The 22,480-nt window shown below is 47.0% G+C and overlaps 1 protein-coding gene across 4 annotated transcripts in view; it reads right to left on the bottom strand.

The window, feature by feature from the left end:
- Nucleotides 1-2,424, bottom strand: part of DGLUCY (D-glutamate cyclase) — a 100,111-nt gene extending 97,687 nt beyond the window's left edge. For 3 of the 4 annotated variants that reach the window (XR_004057215.1, XM_010356385.2, XM_010356386.2), the window contains exon 1: nt 2,155-2,424. The gene's annotated coding sequence lies outside the window, so the exon portion shown is untranslated. Of the gene's footprint in view, nt 1-1,904 lie in introns of all 4 variants that reach the window. The other variant, XM_030929952.1, reaches the window with a different exon arrangement.
- Nucleotides 2,425-22,480: the final 20,056 nt, after the last annotated feature.

The following is a 22,480-nucleotide window of genomic DNA, read 5'->3' as shown; positions in this document are numbered from 1 at the left end:
TGCCTGAATGTGAACCTCAACATTACTGAAGGACCAAGGGCCGTCATTTAGTTTCTCTACAATTCTGTTTCCTCCAAGACAGCATGAGGAGATCCAAACTACAGACTTCATAGAGCTTCTGGAAGGATAAAACAAATTCAAGTCCGTTTAAGAAATGCTTTGAAAGCTGTAACATGTGGCGTAAATGAAATATTGCCTTAAGGCAGGTTGGAAAATCCTTAAACCCAAAATAAGAAAATAAACTTTTTTTTTTTTTTAATGCAAATACCCTCTAGCAACTTGGCAGATCGCCTGCAAAGGCTGAGAAATCTGTCAAGGAGAGGGTTGGTTTTGTGCATCTGTCATGCTCCACTGAAAAAGGGAGGTATTAATTGAAATTCATTGAAAGAGCATATACCTATGCACTTCGACAAGAATCATTATTATCAAACCAGGAGTAGCAGCAATCTGCATTGCCCACAGGAACTGGGCAGGTACAGAAGTTTTGGGGTGGGTCAAGGAATGCAGAGCTCAGAGTGCAGGAGAGGTAGGGACTTTGGCAAACCAGCAGCTCCAGCGCCAGCTGCCCTGCGGAAACGTGAACCCGTTCTTTCACACGCGTACAATTTCCCAAATTTCCAAGAGTCCTCATGCTTACAAATAAAACACGTCAGGGGCCACCAGTTGGCCTCCTGGGATCTAGCCCTCATCTGGAAGTGACATCTGACTCTTTTAAGATGCTTCCTAGCCAGGTGTGGTGGCTCCTGCCTGTAATCCCAGCACTTTGGGAGGCCAGGCTGGGTGGATGGCTTGAGATCAGCCTGGCTAACATGGCAAAACCCTGTCTCTACTAAAACTACAAAAATTAGCCAGACCTGGTGGCATGTGCCTGTAGTCCCTGCTACTTGGGAGGCAGAGGCAGAAGAATAGCTTGAAACCAGGAGATAGAGGTTGCAGTGAGCTGAGATCACACCACTGCATACCAGCCTGGGCGACATAGAGACTCCGTCTCAAAATGAAGGGGGGAAAAAAAAAGATGCTTCCTCATAATTATGTACAAGCCACAGTTTAGCCTTCTTTCAGTTAACTCCACCCTGCCCTGCCCTTCCCACCCATCGCCTCCTTCCCCTTCCTGCTTCCTCAACTTCACTCCACCCCTCCAGTGAAGCCAGCTTTCCTTCTTCTTCCTACTCCCGGCCTCTCCTTTCCTTCTTTTTAGCTCATACTCGGTTACCTTTAAAGCATAAAGCAGCTCTCCTCCCCTGCGTGCCAATCAATGCCAACATTCTTCCTGCCAACGTAATCTCAACCTGCTGCCCTCCTCCAGCACTGGGATAATTTTTGCAATTTAGTGTGGTCTCATGAAGGAAGGTGGGTTATAGCCAGCTCTCGATCTCCCGTAGTAAAAGACAGAGGGGAAGTACAGATAATCCTACAGAAGAGACCCCCACAAAGTCACCTGGCTCTGCCTTTAGCCTTGGGTGGGTACACAGGCCCAAAGCACACCACTGCATTCCCCTGTGCCATGTTGGTGTTGATGCTCCCAGAGGAGGCTGAGATGAGCTAACCAGTGGTCTGGAGAAAGACTAGGAGAGGATTTACAGAATTCTGCCTCCAGTCAACACGGGGGTGACCGGCCTGGCTGCTACCTCACAGCCATCATTCACTCCTCAAAACAGGGAGGGACTTTTGGGCCCTGCAGGTATCCACGAAGCTCTGGCCGGTGTGCCTGCAGCAGCCCGGAACCCCTTCCCCAACTGCCACCTCGATTAACTTTGTCACCTCATCCCCAGCAAGCCTGTGGCTCAAAGGCAGTTTCAGTTTTACTTTCTTTGCCTTCACGTGACCTGGGAGTTCTCAAGGGCAGTGACAAGGACTGAAAGGACCTTGCAGGAGAGAGAACAGAGGAGAAACACTGCCAATACCTGATGTGTTCTGTCCATCCTCTGGTGCTATCTGGCTTGAGCCAAGCCTTGACTTTTCAAGGAGAGGAACAGTTGGGCCTCAGTGGAGAATTTCAGGGGATTTTCTGCCTTGCTCACTGGTTTTGCCCTGCCATTGTCCTGCGGTGGGCTCCCAGAATACCCTTGGGCTTCTTAGGTGGGGTGGGGCAAGGTGGATGTCGCCTGGGGCAGAAGGAGGGACTGTGCTGTGCTCTGTTCCCTTCTGACTTACTGTTTGTTTGGGGCGTCTGGACGAGGGCTACAAACAGTTCTTCTCTTTGTTTCCACGGCCTTGCAGAATGTGTGCTTCCCTCAAAAGGGCATAAAGGCCCCCTTTCTTCTGCTCGCCCGCGCCATGGGGGGTTGTTCTGCAGGACTCGGGTCTACAAGCTGGGGCCAGCCCTAAGCGCTGACTATGGCAGCTCCATCCGCTCCCACAGCCTGAGCTCACATGGCCCATGCAGCAGCGTGCTCTCCTCGCAGCCAGCCCGCCCCAGTTCTTAAAGCTGCAGAGCTGCTGGCAGCTGGCTGGCTCCTGCAAGCCCAGTTCTCCCTGCAAGAGTTAACTTGCTCTCCCTGTGTCAACAGAGGCGTAATTTTGAAAAATCCTGATGCCTGGGTCACAGCCCAGAAATGCAGATGTAATTGATCTAGGGGTGTATGGCCTGGGCACTAAGGATTTTTGAAATCCCTCAAGTGGTTCCAATGTGCAGCCGATCTGGCGAATCGCCGTCTGTGCTGTTCAAACTTTAGTGTGCACTGGGATCACTAGGGGATCCTGTTAAAGTGCAGGCTTGATCCAGAAGATCTGGGGTCAGGCAGAGATTCTGCATTTCTAAAAAGCTCCCACAAGACACAGCTGCTGGTCCGTGGGCCACACTGTGAATAGCAAGGGTGATGTTTTGAGCTTGGATCTGCATTCTGCCACCCACGTTTAGAGGTCTTGGTAAGTTTCTAGGCCTGTTTCCTCCTCACTTATCTTGCTCGGCTGCTCTGAGGATTGACTGAGATAATAAGCATTATGCACTAGAACAGTATCAGCACTTAGAAAGTGCTCAAAAGATGTTGACTATGACCGTGATTTTCTCCTGATCTGTTTTTCTTCTGCTTCAAAGCCATCAGGACTTACCTTTGGACCCAGTACAATTGACACTTGGACAACGTGGAGCACTGAACCTCGTGCAGTCAAAAATTCATGTATAACTTTTGCTGTTGTTGTTATTTTGACACAGAGTCTTGCTCTGTCACCCAGGCTGGAGTGCAGTGGCACGATCTTGGCTCACTGCAACCTCTGCCTCCTGGGTTCAAGTGATTCTTCTTCCTCAGCCTCCCGAGTAGCTGCGACTACAGGTGTACGCCACCACGCCCAGCTAATTTTTGTATTTTTTAGTAGAGACGGGGTTTCACCATACTGGCCAGGCTGTTCTTGAACTCCTGCCCTTGTGATCCACCTGCCTCAGCCTCCCAAAGTGCTGGGATTACAGGCATGAGCCACTGCACCAGTCCATTTTTTTTTTTTTTTTTCTTGAGACAGAGTCTCGCTCTGTCGCCCAGGCTGGAGTGCAGTGGTGTGATCTTGGCTCACTGCAACCTCTGCCTCCCAGGTTCATGCCATTCTCCTGCTTCAGCTTCCTGTGTAGCTGGGACTACAGGCGCCTGCCACCATGCCTGGCTAATTTTTTGTATTTTTAGTAGAGGTGGGTTTTCACCTTATTAGCCAGGATGGTCTCAATCTCCTGACCTCGTGATCCGCCCACCTCGGCCTGCCAAAGTGCTGGGATTACAGGCATGAGCCACCGTGCCCGGCCAATTTTTTTTTAATTTGTTTATTTTGTTTTTTTTTTTGTTTTTGCTTCTTTTTCTCTTTTGTTATTACGCATCCTGTTCTTTTTTATTTTTTTTTAGTAAGTGTTCAATAATGTTGGAATGAGTGAGTGAGTGAATGAATAAATGAACGGGTTAAAGTGAAAAGTGAAAGGTGTCTTTTATTATAGAATCAAAAACCCCATGTCATGCAGCCTCACCCACCCAGGGTGTCATCTCTGACCTGCTGGACCCTCAGGCATCGCTCTGCAAAGGTCCCTAATGACCACAGCTACCCATCGTGTGTGTTCTCCAGCCCCAGCTTTCCTGTAGACCCCTGCGTCTAAGTTGCTCTGTTTGGTGTCATGTTTCTAGAGAATGAAATAGAATTAATCAAAAGGTAGTTGTTAAATTGATGCCAGGCTCACAAAGGAGAGAGATCCCATCTGTTATGTTAAACGTTTTCTTTCTTTGTTTTTTTGAGATAGAGTTTGCTGTTGTTGCCCAGGCTGGAGTGCAATGGCGCGATGTCGGCTCACTGCAACCTTTGCTTCCCGGGTTCAAGTGATTCTCCTGCCTCAGCCTCCCGAGTAGCTGGGATTACAGGCAAATGCCACCACATCCGGCTAATTTTGCATTTTTTTTTTTTTTTTTTTTTTAGTAGAGGTTTCTCCATGTTGGTCAGGCTGGTCTCGAACTCCCAACCTCAGGTGATCTGCCTGCCTCAGCCTCCCAAAGTGCTGGGATTACAGACATGAACCACTGCACCAGGCCATGTTAAACTTTATTAGACAAGAGTCAAAAGGTGGAAAAAATTTGTGTCTATCAACAGATGAGTAGGTAAACAACATGTGATACATACATACAGTGGAATACAATTCAGCCATGAAAAGGAATGAAATTCCTATACATGCTACAACATGGATGAAACTTGAAGGCTGTATGGTCTGAATGTTTGTATTCCTCCAAAATTCATACATCGACATTTATATGTTGAGCCCTAATGATGGCATTGAGGCCCCAAAGAACTGCCTTGTTTCTTCTACCTTGTGAAGACACAGCCAGAAAGCATCATCTATGAATCAGAAAGTAGGCCCTCACTAAGATCTGAGAGTGATAGCCTAGTAAGTGTTAAAAAATATAAATAAAGGCTGGGCGCAGTGACTCACGCCTGTAATCCCAGCACTTTGGGAGGCCAAGGAGGGCGGATCACGAGGTCAAGAGACTGAGACCATCCTGCCCAACGTGGTGAAACCCCATCTCTACTAAAAATACAAAAATTAGCTGGGTGTGGTAGTGTGCACTTGTAATCCCAGATACTTGGGAGGATGAGGCAGGAAAATCACTTGAACTTGGAAGGCAGAGGTTGCAGTGAGCCGAGATGGTGCCACTGCATTCCAGCCTGGCCACAGAGTGAGACTCCATCTGAAAAAAAAAAAAAAAAAAAAATATATATATATATATATATATACACATACACACACACACACACACATACACACACACACATATATAAAGAAAAATAAAAAGAAAATGGGCCCTTGCCAAACATGTTACCTACTGGCACCTTGATCCTGAACTTCCCAATCTCCAGAACAGTGAGAAATAAATTTCTGTTGTTTATAAGACACCCTATTAATGGCATTTTGTTCTAGCAGCCTTAACAGACTAAGACAAAAACATCAAGCCAAGTGAAATCAGCCAGACACACAAAAAAATTGTACGATCTCACTTATATGAAGTACCTGGAGTTAGGCAAATTCAGAGAGACAAAAGTAGAATAGCAGTTACCAAGAGTTGGCAGAAGGAGAACGAGGAGTTACTACTGTTTAATGGCTACAGAGTTTCTGTTTGAAATGAAAAAGTTCTGGATATGGATAGTAATGATGGTGGCATACCATTGTGAATGTACTAATGCCACCAAATTTTACACTTAAAAATGATTGAATTTTACATTATGCATATTTTACTACAATGAAAAAACTTGATTAGGAACCCAAACTATTGGCCAGGCACAGTGGCTCACACCTGTAATCTCAAAACTTTGGGAGGTTGAGGCAGGCGGATGGCTTGAGGTCAGATCAGCAGTTCAAGACCAGCCTGGTCAACATGGAGAACCCTCGTCTCTACTAAAAACACAAAAATTATCCGGGCATGGTGGCGGGCGCCTGTAGTCCCAGCTACTAGGGAGGCTGAGGCAGGAGAATCGCTTGAACCCTGGAGGTGGAGGCTGCAGTAAGCTGAGATTGCACCACTGCACTCAAGCCTGGGTGACAGAGCGAAATTGTATCCAAAAAAAAAAAAAAAAAGACAGAAAGAAAGAAAATGAAACCAAGCAGAGCTTGGAGGATTCCTTGAAACCAAGCAGGGCTTGCAACATGCCCAAGCCTCTCCTTTTCCATTTTTTAAGGCTTAAAGATGAGATGCAGAGCCTCAGAAGGTTAAACTGCGTATGGCCAGAGGTGCAAGGAATGCCAAATACTAATATTTACAGTTGGTTTCTTCAGTGGGTGAGATCCAGGCAAAATTGCTCAGGAAGAGAAATATTACAATATTCAGCTGGTGTCACAGTGTGCTTGGGAAGAAAAGCAATTGCTTGTGTCAAAAGAATGTAGAAGTATAATCAAGCTATTGTTTGCAACTGCTTAGCTAAAATGAGGCACCCTCCAGGGGAAAAAAAAAAAAGGAAATTAAACCTAGGTAACAATTGTATGCCAAGTAATCGTAGTTATTTAAAAGTTCAAAAAGAGAAGGCAATTGAAGGGATTCAGTGAGCTGATAGAAACAGGAACCCAAGATGTTTTTCCCAAAGAGGTTCCTCAACCTGAATTAGATATGAAGCCTCCAGACGTGGTCGGCTCTGGAAATGGAGAATATTATGGACTGAATGTTTATATCCCCTCCAAATTCCTGTGTTGAAGCTCTAACCCACAATGTGATGGGTTCTGGAGATGGGCTTTTGGGAGGTAGTTAGGGTTACATGACCTCATGAGCTTAAGGCCCTGATCTTATGGGATCAGTACCTTTAGAGACCCCAGAAAGCTTCCTTTCTCTCTTTCTCTGCCCTGTGAGCACACAGTGATAAGGTGGCCATCTGGGAGCCAGGAAGAGGAGGCTCATCAGATCCCAACCACCTACTTTCCGATCTACTTCTGCCTCAGGGAATTATGGGTATGTTCCCTGCAGCCTGCAGCCACTAACTACCGCTGATGAAAACGTTGATCTAGGACCAAAGCCTGGGGCAGGGAGGGTTTCCTGTGACCTCCTCATCAATCATACTGTCTTCATGGTGCCTGGTGGCACCCAGCCAGCCACTCTCCTCAACAGTGCCAGGCCCTCACTAGCTGGAATTTCTTGAAAGGTGAAGCAACTTGTCTCCTGTCCTAGGAACACAGCGGCTCTTGAGTCCATGCTGCTATTGGAGCAGAGGAAAGTCATGGTCCCTGTTGGAATGGAGCCCACCCAACGGGGAGACTCCATAAGCACAACTAGGCTTCAGTGCAAGGGTTCCAGGGTTTGCTGAGTTTTCAAAAGTACATTTCTCAGCCACAAATAATACCATTGTCACGGTAGCACTTCCTGTTTTGTACAAATCAGTCATAATAAAAACAGAAAGAGGCACGAGGCCCGCATTCATTATGTCTGTTCAGTTGTTTGGGAAATGATGAATTTTGGGCGTGGTTTAGAGGCAGGCAAAGACCCATGAAAGGTAAGGAGCAGCCAGCTTTCCTTCCCACACCTCCTGTTCCTATACCGTGGGCCTGGGGCATCACAATCCATTTCCTGACAGGTCTTTGCTCTCTGGTCCCTTTCCTCATCCTCCACACTGCTTCTAGACCAATCGTCCCCAAAGGAGATTTTGGTTACATCATTTATTTGCTCAAGATCCTTCAAGGGGCTGGGAACGGTGGCTCATGCCTGTAATCCCAGCACTTTGGGAGGCCGAGGTGGGTAGATCCCCTGAGGTCAGAAGTTCGAGACCAGCCTGGCCATCATGGTGAAACCTTGTTGTTTGGATGAACGGAGGCAAGATGGCGCACTTCCGGGTTCTTCATCCCCCCAACTTTTCCCGCGCGTGCGAAAATCCAGCCGGCGACCCGGGAAGGTGCAGACCAACTAGGCATGCGCCAGGTGATGTCAATCTGAAGAGACCAAGATTTACCTGGTCGCACCTGTGGAACGCCCCCTGACACGCCCGTGCCCCGCCTATTGCCCTCCCACTCCTAGAAAAGCAGCGGCACGCCACGCGCGGCCTTCCTCAGTCCTCCACTCCTGTCGGGATGTCAGGATTGTGGGAACTCCGTCCGAGAGCTGTACGGGTGACTCTGGGGGCCCCTTTTGTCGGGGGGCCAACAGACCTCTCCCTACCCACCTTCTTCCCTTGAAGCTAGGTGACCAAAATAAACTTGCAGTTTTGCTCCTACCCCTTGCCTAGTCGCTGGTTCTTTTGTACCCGCTCTGGTGGTCTTAGAAAAACAAAACACTTGTCTCTACTAAAAATACAAATATTAGCCGGGCATGGTGGCACACGCCTGTAGTCCCAACTACTAGGGAGGCTGAGGCAGGAGGATCCCTTGAACCTGAGAGGTGAAGTTGCAGTGAGCCAATATCATGCCACTGCATTTCAGCCTGGGCGATGGAGCAAAACTCCATCTCACAAAAAAAAAAAAAAAAAAAAAAAAAAAAAAAAAAAAAAAAAATTCTTCAAGGGCCTTTCCAGTGACCACAGAGTCAAGTCTAAAGACTTAGACGGCCCTCCTCTAAGGACTGTGAACTTATCGACACAGACTCTGCTCCCAGGGCTAAAACTAGGATGAAACTGGTGCAAAGTTTAAGGGAGCACCAAACAACTCAGTAACCAATAAGAATGCTAATTTTTTAAAAATCAAAGTTAACGAAAAAATTCCATGGTGAACACAATACCAAAATTTTAAACAAGGACAGGGACTGACCCTACACTTGTACGCTCGGCTCCCGCCTGGCCCTATTGCTTCCTCACTGAGCTAATCAGCCAATCAATCGACTCCTTGTTTCCAGAACCATGCAGACACTTCCACCTGCACACATTTGCTCCTACTGCCTTCTCCCCCAGCACCCCCTAGAAGACCAACCCCACTCCTCTGCTCACCAAAGCCTTTTTCTCTCCCAGCTCTCATCTGCGTCACAAACCCTTCCCTTTGCTTTTGCTTCTCTGAGCTCCTCTCATTCTTATTGCCTTTCAAGGGCTTCAGGCTTCCTTGGCAGCAGCACCTGGCAAGCACAAGCCTCACTCCCTGATCTCCTTCACATCTTTGCTCCACGGCCGCATCCTCAGTGAGGCCTGGCCTGGCGCCCTTCATGAAGTAGCTCCCTGTCTCATGTCTCCCACCCCCACCAGCTCCTCATCCCTCTGGACCTGCTTTAGTTTTCACAGCACTTATCGCCATCTGATACACCATTCCATTGTTTTCTCTCTAGCTAGTCTCGGTCTCCCTGCGCTGGAATCTAAGCTTCACAAGAGCAGGTCTTCATGTCTGCCTGTTCATGGCTGAGTTCCAGAGCCTCCAACAGAGCCTGACACATGGCACGGAGTCAGTAAACACGTGTCAAACAGAATCTCTTCACACTCACTCTCAGCTGCAATCTCAATATATCAAGCAGATAAATGAAGGGTTTTCATTTTTTTATGTTTTTTGAGATGGAGTCTCGCTCTGTTGCCCAGGCTGGAGTGCAGTGGTGCGATCTCAGCTCACTGCAACCTCTGCCTCCTGGGTTCAAGCGATTTCTCCTGCCTCAGCCTCCCAAGCAGCTGGGATTACAGGTGTGAGCCACCACCCTGGCTAATTTTTGTATTTTTAGTAGAGACAGGGTTTCACCACATTGGCCAGGCTGGTCTCGAACTCCTGACCTCAGATGATCCACCCACCTCAGCTTCCCAAAGTTCTGGGATTACAGGTGTGAGCCACCACACCCAGTCAAATGAAGGGTTTTCAGTTAGTATGAAATAAGACACGAGAACATATAAGAACATTGTATGTTCAAATGTATATGATTACTTAGAAAGGCAGCCAAATGAAATGTTTTAGCTTGCTTGTACATAAAAATTTGAAAATTGATGCTATGGACACTTGTGGACACTCAGGCACCATCTCCTAGCATCCTCATTTCACTCTAAATTTGCATTTTTCTTTGCACAAACTCAAGAGAACCTTGATTCATTCAGATAAGCAATTGCAAATTGTAACTGTGTAAAAACCAAAACTTTAAATGGGTGAATTTTATGGCATGTGGATTATATCTCAATAACGCTGTCAAAAAATAGTTCCTCTTGCAACTTTTATCTGGGTGAATCAAGATTTTCCTTTATTTAATAGAGAGGGAAGCAGACACTTCATTACAGCCTGGACAAAAATCTATTAACCTGAAACAGAACTTAATGTGTTGATGATCTCCACTGTTTTGAAATTTCACCTTCAATATATTCATAAGTGAGATTTTTTTTTTAGACAAGAGTCTCGCTTTGTTGCCCAGGCTGGAGTGCTATGGCGCAATCTCTGCTCACTGTAACCTCCACCTCGTGGGTTCAAGGGATTCTCATCCCTCAGCCTCCCGAGTAACTGGGATTACAGGTGCACACCACCATGCCTGGCTAATTTTTTTATTTTTAGTAGGGACGGGGTTTCACCATGTTGGCCAGGCTGGTCTCAAACTCCAACCTCAGATGATCTGCCCGCCTTGGCCTCCCAAAGGGCTGAGATTATAGGCATGAGCTACTGTGCCTAGCCAAAGTTAGTTTTTTTAACTACAGTTTTAAAATACAGTTATGTGCCATATAATGACAATTCAGTTAATGACAGACTGTATATACAACAGTGGTCCCATAAGTTTTTTGGTTGGGGGGAGGGGATAGAGTTTCTCTCTTGTTGCCCAGGCTGGAGTGCAATGGCAGATCTTGGCTCACTGCAACCTCCACCTCCCGGGTTCAAGTGATTCTCCTGCCTCAGCCTCCCAAGTGGCTGGGACTACAGGTGCACGCCACCACGCCCAGCTAATTTTTATATTTTTAGTAGAAATAGGATTTCACCATGTTGGCCAGGCTGGTCTCGAACTCCTGACCTCAGGTGATCCATCCGCCTCAGCCTCCCAAAGTGCTGGGATTACAGGCGTGAGCCATCGCGCCTGGCCCTGTAAGGTTATAATGTCGTATTTTTACTGTAGCTTTTCTAGGTTTAGACATGTTTAGGTACACAAATGCTTACCACTGTGTTACAATTGCTTACAGTAGTCAGTGTCACATGCTGTATGGGTTTGTGGCCCAGGAGTAATAGGCCATATCATACAGCCTAGATGTGTAGTAGCCTATGCCACCCAGGTTTGTGTAAGCACAGTCTATGACATTTGCACAATGAGGAAATTTCCTAATGATACATTTCTCAGAACTTATCCTTTTTTTTTTTTTTGAGACAAAGTCTCGCTCTGTTGCCCAGGCTGGAGTGCAGTGGCCGGATCTCAGCTCACTGCAAGCTTCACCTCCCGGGTTCACCCCATTCTCCTGCCTCAGCCTCCCGAGTAGCTGGGACTACAGGCGCCCACCACCTCGCCTGGCTAGATTTTTGTATTTTTTTAGTAGAGACGGGGTTTCACCGTGTTAGCCAGGATGGTCTCGATCTCCTGACCTCGTGATCCGCCCGTCTCGGCCTCCCAAAGTGCTGGGATTACAGGCTTGAGCCACCGCGCCCGGCCATCCTTGCTAAGTCATGTCTGACTGGAGTTTAAAATATACTTTAAAACAGAAATTGGAATTCAAGAGTTTGAGGATGCCCCTTGAAGCATCTCTGAAGAATGAGTTTCATAGAATACTATTTGGCAACTACTGGTCTTTTAATAATTGGGCACCTATTATAACTGCCTGACTTTTCCACGTATTCCTCTATGTTGCTCTCCTGTTTATTCACCACGGGCAAGCTCTCTGGAGCAGAAATCCTGCTTTGCACCTCAGGAAAAAAACTGAGTACCAGGCCTGGCACAGGGCTCATGGTCAGCCAGTGGTTTGCTGTTGCTGTCGTTTCATTGAAATTGAATTAAACACCTATCTCGATGTGATCTGGTGAGTCCTCAGCACCTGTTCTTGAGTTGTCTGGTGAAAAGTAAAACGATAGTGTATTTTTTTTTCTTTTTTCTTTTTTTTTTTTTGTGAGATGGAGTCTCACTCTGTTGCGCAGGCTGCAGTGCCGTGGTGCGATTTCAGCTCACTACAACCTTTGCCTCCCAGGTTCAAGCAATTCTCCTGCCTCAGCCTCCTAAGTAGCGGGGATTACAGGCATGCACCACCAGCTACCTTTTGTATTTTTAGTAAAGATGGGGTTTCAACATGTTGGCCAGGCTGGTCTCAAACTCCTGACCTTAAGTGATCCTCCCACCTCAGCCTCCCAAAGTGCTGGGATTATAGGCATGAGCTACCACGCCCAGCCAATAACGCAATTTTTATGTAATAGAAGTTATAAATAAAAATAACAGCTAATACTAATTAAACTCTGTGTCATAAGATGTACTTGGATTTCCTCATTCAGTTATCACAACTCTATGCAGTAAGTGCTGTTATACCTCCATTTCACCGAAGAAAAAACTAAGGCTGCCAGATCATAGGGGAGAAATTGTGGCTATAGACAACAGCGGGGAAGCTGAGAGCTGGGACTCCAACCAGACAGTCTAACTCCAGAGCCAGCTTAGAAATGATCTGAAGTCACTGGACAGGACAATTTGGAAGACAGAGGAAAGAGAAATTCGAGAGCCCAGGACAGAGTCAGGCAGAGGAGGAACCTGCAAAGGAATGGCCACTAGACAGGAGGAAAACCAGGAGAGAGAAGTGTCATGGAAACCAAGAGAGATGAGCTGGGTGTGATGAGTGTGGAAAGTCGTTTCTTGGACTTGGCGTCATGGACGTTCTTGGTAACCTTGACAAGAGCAGCCCCTACATCCAGGTTTCTCAACTGCGACACTACTGACATTTGGGGTCAGATAATTCCATGTCGCGGGGGGCTGTCCTATGCATTGTAGATGTTCAGCAGTATCTCCGGCCTCTGCTCACTTGATGCTGGTAGCCAACACCCTTCCCCAGTTGCAACAATAAAGAATGTTCTCAGGCCAGGCGCGGTGGCTCAAGCCTGTAATCCCAGCACTTTGGGAGGCCGAGACGGGCGGATCACGAGGTCAGGAGATCGAGACCATCCTGGCTAACACGGTGAAACCCCGTCTCTACTAAAAAATACAAAAAGCTAGCCGGGCGAGGTGGCGGGCGTCTGTAGTCCCAGCCACTCGGGAGGCTGAGGCAGGAGAATGGCGTAAACCCGGGAGGCGGAGCTTGCAGTGAGCGGAGATCCAGCCACTGCACTCCAGCCTGGGCAACAGAGCGAGACTCCGTCTCAAAAAAAAAAAAAAAAAAAAAAAAAAAAGAATGTTCTCAAACATTGCCAAATGTCCCTAGGTTCTCAAACACTGACAGATGCCCCCAGGTACAAAATCATCCTAGGTTGAGCACTACTGCTCTGTAGAATGGTGGGCGGAAGCCAAATTGGAGTAGGCAGAGGAGGGAATGGGAGGCGAGGGAGAGGAGAAAGCCTGCACAGACATGCGCAGAAGTGAGAGCTGGAGGTGGGGGAGGAGCCAAGGGAATGTTCCAAAACTTCCATGTATGTGTGTGTACATATATATGTGCGTGTGTGTTTCATATATGTGTTTGTGTGTGCATGTGTGTTTATATACATGATGAGAGATAGCAGAGAAGGGCTGTAGGTTGATGGCAATGACACAGGGGAGAGTGAACGGTTGCTGATTTGCTGATGAGGAGAGATATATAAAGAGAGAAAGAGAGAAACAGCAGGTGTGAATTTCTGGGGTAGGCAACAAGAAATGGGATCCAGACTACAAGTTGCAGGATTTGCCTTTGCAGGAGTAGAGACATTTGCTCTGGTATAAGAGAAGCAAGAGAGGCCTTATGCAGAAGTAGATGTAGGAAGGCGTGTGTATTTGGTGATGGGGAGAGGAGGGAGCTCCCATCTGTTGGCTTCTATTTTCCCAGCCAAGCCTGCGACAGGGTCATCGGCAGAGCTGGGATGGAGACGGAGGAGGAGGGAGGAAAAGGCACAGAATACTTATCTTGGAGTACAGCAAAGCAGGCTAAAAGGAGAAGGGGGAAGGATTGCTAGGCCGTGTTGATAGCCCATTTGCAGTCTGAGACCAGGAATTTGAAATGAGGCCAGCCCATGTGGTGTGAGAATTTTCTCTGGCAACTTCATCTGCTCTGGGAGCAGCATGGAGTGCGTGGATGAAGCCTGGGTGACTGGCAGCAGCTCCCAGGCAGCCTACAGGAGCAGGGTCCTCATTAAGGACCAATCATTAAGTTGCTCTCCCTTGAGCCTGAGAGAAACATGGGGGTATCTTTGCACTTTCAAGATCAAGAACGGAGGGGGTGCCGGGCAGGGTGGCTCACACCTGTAATCCCAGCACATTGGGAGGCTGAGGCAGGTGGATCATTTGAGGTCAGGAGTTCGAGACCAGCCTTGCCAACATGGTGAAATTCCATCTCTACTAAAAATACAAAAATTAGCCAGTCGTGATGGGGGGGCACCTGCAATCAGCTACTTGGGAGGCTGAGGCAGGAGAATTGCTTGAACCTGGGAGACAGAGGTTGCATTGAGCTGAGATCACGCCACTGCTGGGTGATAGAGTGAGACTCAGTCTCAAAAAACAAAAAACCACATACACACACAAACCGGAGGGGGTCCCAGCAGCATCCTCCCATCCCCAGAAGCAGATGCACAAATCTGCTAGACCACATGCAATTCCCCATATTCATGCCTTGTAGAGGCTATGAGCCCCTACTTTACCCTAACAAGAAGAAAACCAAAGTCTGCTGACATTCCACAGTCTCTCAGCGGACACCACTGCTCCTCTGCCATTCACACTTGCCTCTACCCCCAATGCTACTTTCCTTTTGGCTCCCATGGACAGTTCCGGGGCGGGGGGGAGGTGCAGGGCGGCAGGTATGAGCAATGAGTCCAGGTAGAAATCAGTGTACAAAATTCTAGATACTATGATCTGCTCATCTTAAAACAAGGGAATTTCACTACTGGACACAAGACACAAGGACACTTTCTTGAGAAGGATTTAAATTCACCCTAGTACTGGACTTCATCCATCGCCTCACAGAGAACTTAAGAGTAAGACATTCCAGAAGCCTTGAACAATGATCACTTCACTGGAGCCAGAAAGTCAAGTCAGAGAATCTCTGGGGATTTATTTTTTAAAACTATATTCACTTATTTAATATTTTTATAGTTTTTAATTAATTAATTACTTTTTTTTTGAGACGGAGTCTCACTCTGTCACCCAGGCTGGAGTGCAGTGGCGCTATTGTGGCTCACTGCAATTTCCGCCTCCCGGGTTCATGCCATTCTCCTGCCTCAGCCTCCCGAGTAGCTGGAGCTACAGGCGCCCACCATCACGCCTGGCTAATTTTTTTGTACTTTTAGTAGAAACGGGGTTTCACCATGTTAGCCAGGATGATCCACCTGCCTTGGCCTCCCAAAGTGCTGGGATTACAGGCATGAGCCACCGTGCCCAGCTAGTTTTAAATTTATTGATACATAATAGATATACATATTTCTGAGGCACATGTGATAATTTGATACATTCATATAATCAAATCAAGGTAACTGTGATATCTATCACCTTAAACATTTATCTTTCCTCTATGCTAGGAACATTTGAATTATTCTTTTCTCACTATTTTGAAATATACAATAAGGCCAGGCATAGTGGTTCATGGCTCTAATTCCAACACTTTGGGAGGCCAAGGTGGGAGGATTGCTTGAGCCCAGGAGTTTGAGACCAGCCTGAGCAAGATAGTAAGATTCCATCTCTAAAAAAATAAAAAATTAGTTGGACATGGTGGCACATACCTGTGGTTCCAGCCACTTGAGAGGCTGATATGGGAGGATCGCTTGAGGCTGCAGTGAACCATGATCATGCCACTGCATTCCAGCCTGGGTAACAAAGCAAGATCCTGTCCTCCCCAGAAAGAAATGTATAATAGATTGATGTTAACATAGTTACCCCATTGATCTATCAAATATCTGATGATTTACTTTGACTCGACTCAAGAATGTGTCCATAAGCCAATTTTATGATTTGTGTGGCATTTGGAACATCCCTGAAGTGTTAGCATGTGGCCCAGCAGCACAGGAGTGCACGACTTCCAATGTCCTGGTGGAAATGTCCTATCATTGTAAGGGCATCAGGGATGCTTGCTTTCTGAGCATCTCCACAGTGTGGCTGCTGGCCAGGCTATCGCCGAGAGGTGGCCTAACCTCACAGTGGCTCTCAAATGAAGTGAAAAAGGCAAATATCACATGATTCCACTTACATAAGGTTTCTTAAAGAGTAAAATTTAGATAATCCAGTAGTAGAATGATGGTTGCTAGGGGTCAGGGAGGTGGCTGAGGGTGAAGAGTGAGCTCCTAACCCAGGAGCATGAAGCTTCCGTTAAGCAAAATGAATAAGCTATAGAATCTTCTGCCCAGCATTGTACCTATAGCCATAGCCAACAATGATGTTAACACAGTTACCTCACTGATCTATCAAACATCTTTATTGATTTCCATAAAACTTTGTTAAGAGGATAGATCTCATGCTAAATGTTCTTACCACAATAAAATAATTTTTTTTTTTTGAGATGGAGTCTCGCTCTGTTGCCCAGGCTGGGGTGCAGCAGCATGATCTCGGCTCACTGCAACCTCTGCCTCCTGAGTTCAAGACAGTCTCCTGCTTCAGCCTCCCGTGTAGCTGGGACTATAGGTGTGCGCCACCATGCCCAGCTAATTTTTGTATTTTCAGTAGAGACGGGTTTTCACCACGTTGGCCAGGCTGGTCTTGAACTCCTGGGCTTGAGATCCACTTGCCTCGGCTTCCTAAAGTGCTGGGATTACAGGCATGAGCCACTGTGCCTGGCCAAAATAAAATTGGTAAAAAAAAGAATTCACTGGAGAGCTTGTTAAAACGCAGATTCCTGGACACTGCTCCCAGAGTTCTTGATTCAGCAGGCCTGGGGGTAAGGCCGAAGAATTAGCATTTCTCAGCTTCCGGGGAGGCTGGTGCTGCTGGTCTGAGGACCACACCTTATTACCACAGTGGAAGAAGATGGGATGCTGTCAGGTTGGAGTTTGAATTCCAGCCTCATCCAGCTTTGCAAGCTCGAGCAAGAAATGTCAATGCTCACCTGTAAAATGGGAATCAGAATGTGGTACACCTTGAGAAGCTGTTTTGGAAATCAGAGAGAAGTCATATTAAGTCCAAGGTCCTAAGTGGGTACCCAGTAAAAGAAAGCAGTTGCTATTTTTGTCACCATTTTAACACACCTCCACAATTCACAGCTGTTTGGATTAGGCATTCAAGACAAGCATTGACTTAGCCTCAAAAGTCGTGAGGAGGTTACTGAATTGGTAATCTCTCCACCCTCTCTTCCTCCTCTTCTGAACACCCAGGCACCAAAATAGCCCCTAACACCCACCAATGCACTGCCAGCGATGACATTTCTAAGCGGAGGAGATAACTGATCACTTTCAAATTTTGTAATATTTTAAGTACATTATCTTTAAAATCTGGGTCAGGATGAATATTGAACTTGGGCTCATCAAATGTTAGAGCTGAGAGGAAACTTCGAAACCATCTAATTTTCTTTTCTTTTTTTTTTTGAGACAGAGTTTCGCTCTTGTTGCCCAGGTTGGAGGGTAACGGCGCAATCTTGGCTCACCGCAACCTACTGCCTCCCGGGTTCAAGCGATTCTCCTGCCTCAGCCTCCTAAGTAGCTGGGATTACAGGCATGTGCCACCATGCCCGGCTAATTTTGGAGAAACCATCTAATTTTCTAGCTAAAGGTGACGATGTCGAAGGTGAGGAAACTGAGACCTAGAGAGGGGTAGCAACTTGCCCAAGGTGGCACAGTGAGTCCAAGGGCAAGGGCAGACCTGGAAATCACGTGTGCTGCCTGCTGGCCCTGGCTCAGACTTTCATGGCCTGATTCTCAGCCCAACTGACCCAAAATGCTATGCTTTCCTAAATAAAACTGCAGATACCCTGGGTTGGTGGGGATACTCAGAACTGAGTAGGAATAATTCTCATTCTAAGGCAATGGTGAAGGGATTGGCAAAGGGAACAGATCAGAATCTCTAAGAAAAGAAGGGAGATTTTTATGCTTATCAGCGAAGGGCCTTTTTTTTTTTTTTGAGACGGAGTCTCGCTCTGTCGCCCGGGCTGGAGTACAGTGACCGGATCTCAGCTCACTGCAAGCTCCGCCTCCCGAGTTTACGCCATTCTCCTGCCTCAGCCTCCTGAGTAGCTGGGACTACAGGCGCCCGCCACTTTGCCCGGCTAGTTTTTTTTTTTTTTTGTATTTTTTAGTAGAGACGGGGTTTCACCGTGTTAGCCAGTATGGTCTTGATCTCCTGACCTCGTGATCCGCCCGTCTTGGCCTCCCAAAGTGCTGGGATTACAGGCTTGAGCCACCGCGCCCGGCCGAGCCTTTTTTTTTTTTTTTTTTTGAGACTGGGTCTCTGTCGCCTAGGCTGGAGTACAGTGGTGCAATCGCAGCTCACTGCAGTCTCGACCTCCCGGGCTTGAACAATCCTTCCACTTCGGCCTCTCCAGTAGCTGGGACTACACGTACATGCCCCTATGCCCGGCTAATTTTTGTATTTTTAGTAGAGACAGGGTTTCACCATGTTGGCCAGGCTGGTCTTGAGCTCCTGAGCTCAAGTGATCTGCCTGCCTTGGCCTCCCAAAGTGCTGGGATTACAGGCATGAGTCACCGTGCCTGGCCAGTGAAGGGCATTTGTTTAAAAGTGTTTGGAAACTCTGACCCCACACCATGTGACCTCCTTTGTTAAATTGCTATTCTCTTCAGTAGGTTAGGAGGTAGTCCCATTTGCTGGCCTTAATTCTTCTAAAGCTACCTCCTGCATCAAGCAGCCTCCTTTCTTCTGCTCTTCATCTTCTCTCATTTTCCTTACACTGTACCCCAAATGCAGAGAGAGCTTGCTCTGTGCCCACAGCAGAATAGACATCTTTTACCTTTACTTAACTCATAAAGTTAAATAATCTAAAGACCTAAATGCATTAAATTTTCTTTTATTCCATTATTTTCCACTATTCAATCAGCCAATATTTATAGAAGCCTGTTACTTGCTAAGCATTCATTAACTGTCACTGTGCTTAAAAGGAAAGTCCCTTACTCTCATTCCACAAATATGTACTGAGTGTACCCAGGATGTGCTGGCCATGGGCCACATAGGTTATTCAATGATCAACAAGGTAACACAATCCCGTCCTCATAGAGTATCCAGTCTGCCTTCTAAGAAATGACATCTTTTTGGCAAGAGGACAGGCCTGCAGCAGTGGTCAGGATGAGGCAGGTACTCATCCTGAGGCTGGAGTTGGCTCACACAAGCTTATAGCAGCTGAGTGTTAAATTTTCAGGAAGTTTGTGAGCCAGTTGTTAAATACAGCCATTATTAGAAATTAAATCATATAAACATAATTTAATAAGTTATATTAAAAAACAAAGGTAATACACACTCAAAGTTCATCACCTCCTAATTATTTTATTTTTTATTTTTGAGACAGAGTCTCACTCTGTCACCCAGGCTGGAGTGTAGTGGCGCCATCACAGCTCACTACAGCCTTGACCTCAAGCTCAAGAAATCCTCCTGCCTCAGCCTCCTGAGTAGCTGGGACTTACAGATGCGCACCACCATGCTTGGCTAATTTTTGGTTGTTTTGGAGATGAGGTCCCACCATGTTGCCCAGGCTGGTTTCGAACTCCTGGGCTCATGTGATCCTCCTGCCTCAGCCTTCTGAAGGGCTGGGATTATAGGCATGAGCTATGAACTATGGTGCCCAGCCACTTCCTAATCATTTTCTGATGTTTTACTATCATGTCTGCTCTTGGGGTCCTTTACATCTATATGGTAGAAATGCTACATAATGGTGGCCTGTGGGGCATTTCCTAGCTCTGCATTCAGTGCTATCAGGTTAACAGCTTGACGTTGGCTGTAGTGGGGAATATTTATATTATAAACATTGGCAAACGCTACAAACTAGGATTTTTTTTTTCTTTTTCTTCCAGAAAGCTGGTTGTTAAACACTTACTAAAACACCACTGGATACAAGTGATATCATACAAGGTGGGAAGAGTCAATTGAGTAATTAACATTTGGAGGAAGAGGCAAAATTAGCTGGGTGTGGTGGCGCACGCCTGTAATCCCAGCTACTAGCGAGGCTGAAGCAGGAGAATTGCTTGAACCCGGGAGGTGGAGGTTGCAGTGAGCCAAGATCATGCCACTGCACTCCAGCCTGGGCAAAAAGAGTGAACCTCTGTCTCAAAAAAAAAAAAAAAAAAAGTGGGGGGGAGGTCCTTGAACGCCAAGTAGAGAGAGATGGGGTGAAGGTGAGGGTGGGCAAGCTGTCTACAAGCCTGCCTTGTGGGGACTGTCTGTGTTGAATTATTTTTGGAGGGAAACATGAAGCTTAGCAAATAGCTTTATTGAGATGTAATTCTCAAACATACATAATTCACCTATTTAAAGGGTGTAACTCAATAATTTTTGCATATTCATGGAGCTTTGCAACCTCACCACAATTTTAAAACATGTTCTTTTTTTGTTTTTGTTTTTGTTTTTTGAGACAGTGTCTTGCTCTGTCACCCAAGCTGGAGTCCAGTGAGGCAATCACAGTTCACTGCAACCTCCACCTCCTGCCCTCAAGCAACCCTCTCACCTCAGCCTCCCAGGTAGCTGGGACCACAGGTACGTGCCATACCCAGCTAATTTTCATATTTTTTCGGTAGAGACAGGGTTTCACCATATTACCCAGGCTGGTCTTGAACTCTTGGACTCAAGCAATCCTCTTGCTTTGAACTCAAGTGCTGGGATTACAGGTGTGAGCCACTGTCCCCAGCCTTAAACTTTTCATCACCCTGAAAGAAACTCCCAGACCTGTTAGCAGTCACTCCCCATTTATGCCAATCTCTTTTTCTCCCCAGCTGAAGGCAACTACCAATCTATTTTCTGCTTCTATAGATTTAAGGCTATTTTTTTAAGCTGACACAGAAATCTGAAATTGTATGAGTTAATCTTGGAGAGTGTTTCATGGGCAGCACGCCCTGTGCCAACCCAGCAATTTCTCCAATTTTCCCAGTGCGAGCTCAGTAAAACTGCCTTCTGACCACAGCTGACCCACTCCCTCTCAGTAGGCCAACTTGTTCTCTCCCCTGGGAAGGATCAAGGGAGAAACGTTCCTGCAGGTGAGCTGAGTGGTCAGCCCAGGCTGAAGGTACAAGGTGAAACTCTGGTAGGTGCAGAAGTTGGAGGAATAAGCCAGAGCGGGGGCGGGGGGCGGGCAGGTGGGCAGGGGAAGGCGCTCAGCTGAACATGGGCCTGAGTGCGAGTGTGGACCCAGACACTCTAAGGGCAGACAAGCCTCTCTGGAGAACTGTGCTGTGGTCAGTCCCCAGGCACTCTCAAGGAAAGTCACAACCTGTATGGCTATACAAACTGCTCCATCCGTCACGGACTTGGCCCCAGGAGGAGTCACCAGTGAGAGGGTCTCACTCCCCAGTTTTCAATAATGCATCTCCATACTGGTTCTTCCTTCCCACCCCTGGCCCGGAGATGGAGTCTCACTCTGTCGCCCAGGCTGCAATGCAGTGGCACAATCTCGGCTCACTGCAACCTCCGCCTCCCAGCTTTAAGCGATTCTCCTGCCTCAGCCTCCCAAGTAGCTGGGATTACAGGTGTGCACCACCACACCTGGCTAATTTTTGTATTTTTAGTACAAACGGGATTTTACCATGTTGGCCAGGCTGGTCTCGAACTCCTGACCTCAGATGATCTGCCTGTCTCAGCCTCCCAAAGTGCTGGGATTACAGGCGTGAGCCACCATGCCCAGCCTCCCTACTAGTTCAATTGGCCACTTGTGCAATATAAAGTGAGGGGATGACAAAGACCCCCACCTGTCTCAAAATATTTCTACTACCAAATACTAGCATCTGAAATCCTTGTCATTCCTTTGAGTTATACCATTATCCCCAGAGGCCATGAGTGAAATTGATATAGGGGATTGGAAGGGGGTGGAAGGGCACCTGGCTCAGGGTCAGCAAGACTTTACCTTGGAAAGCAGGGGCTGGACTCTGCATGCGGTGGGACCCTGAAGATGTGAGCTTTGGATTGAGGCAGTGATGGTTCTAGGTGATAAAGATATAAAAGATGTATTTTGGGGAAAGGTGGGCCCAGACAGAAAGCTGGGGAGGGAGGGATGGGCCAACGCAGTGGGCCACTGAAGAGGTGTATAAAGGAGAGCCGCCATTTTTTTCCCACGCTATTTGCAGTCTTCTTCCACTCCATCTTTCTCTCTTCTCAACCCACACTATAAATAATTGCAAGTCTTTGTTCTTTGCCTTAGGAATAGCTTCTCCAGCTGTTGCCACACATTTCTGAACTGAATAAAGCATCTCTTTTGAAATCCACAAAAGAAACAGATTGAACTATGGTGTATTCTTTTTAAGAGGCTTGACTCTACTGGGAAAAAAAAGCTCCCTTACCAAAGAAAGAACATGGAGTCCGTGTCATAGTCACTTGCCTTCACGTGTAATGAGGCAGTGACAAGCACCCTTAGTCTCCTTAGCCACTGGCCTTGTGGCAGGAAGCGAGCCAGGCAAGCACAG

This window comes from Rhinopithecus roxellana, chromosome 5, assembly GCF_007565055.1.
Source record: "Rhinopithecus roxellana isolate Shanxi Qingling chromosome 5, ASM756505v1, whole genome shotgun sequence".
In the NCBI taxonomy this organism is placed as follows: Eukaryota; Metazoa; Chordata; class Mammalia; order Primates; family Cercopithecidae; genus Rhinopithecus; species Rhinopithecus roxellana.
This window is presented reverse-complemented; position numbering and strand designations above follow the sequence as displayed.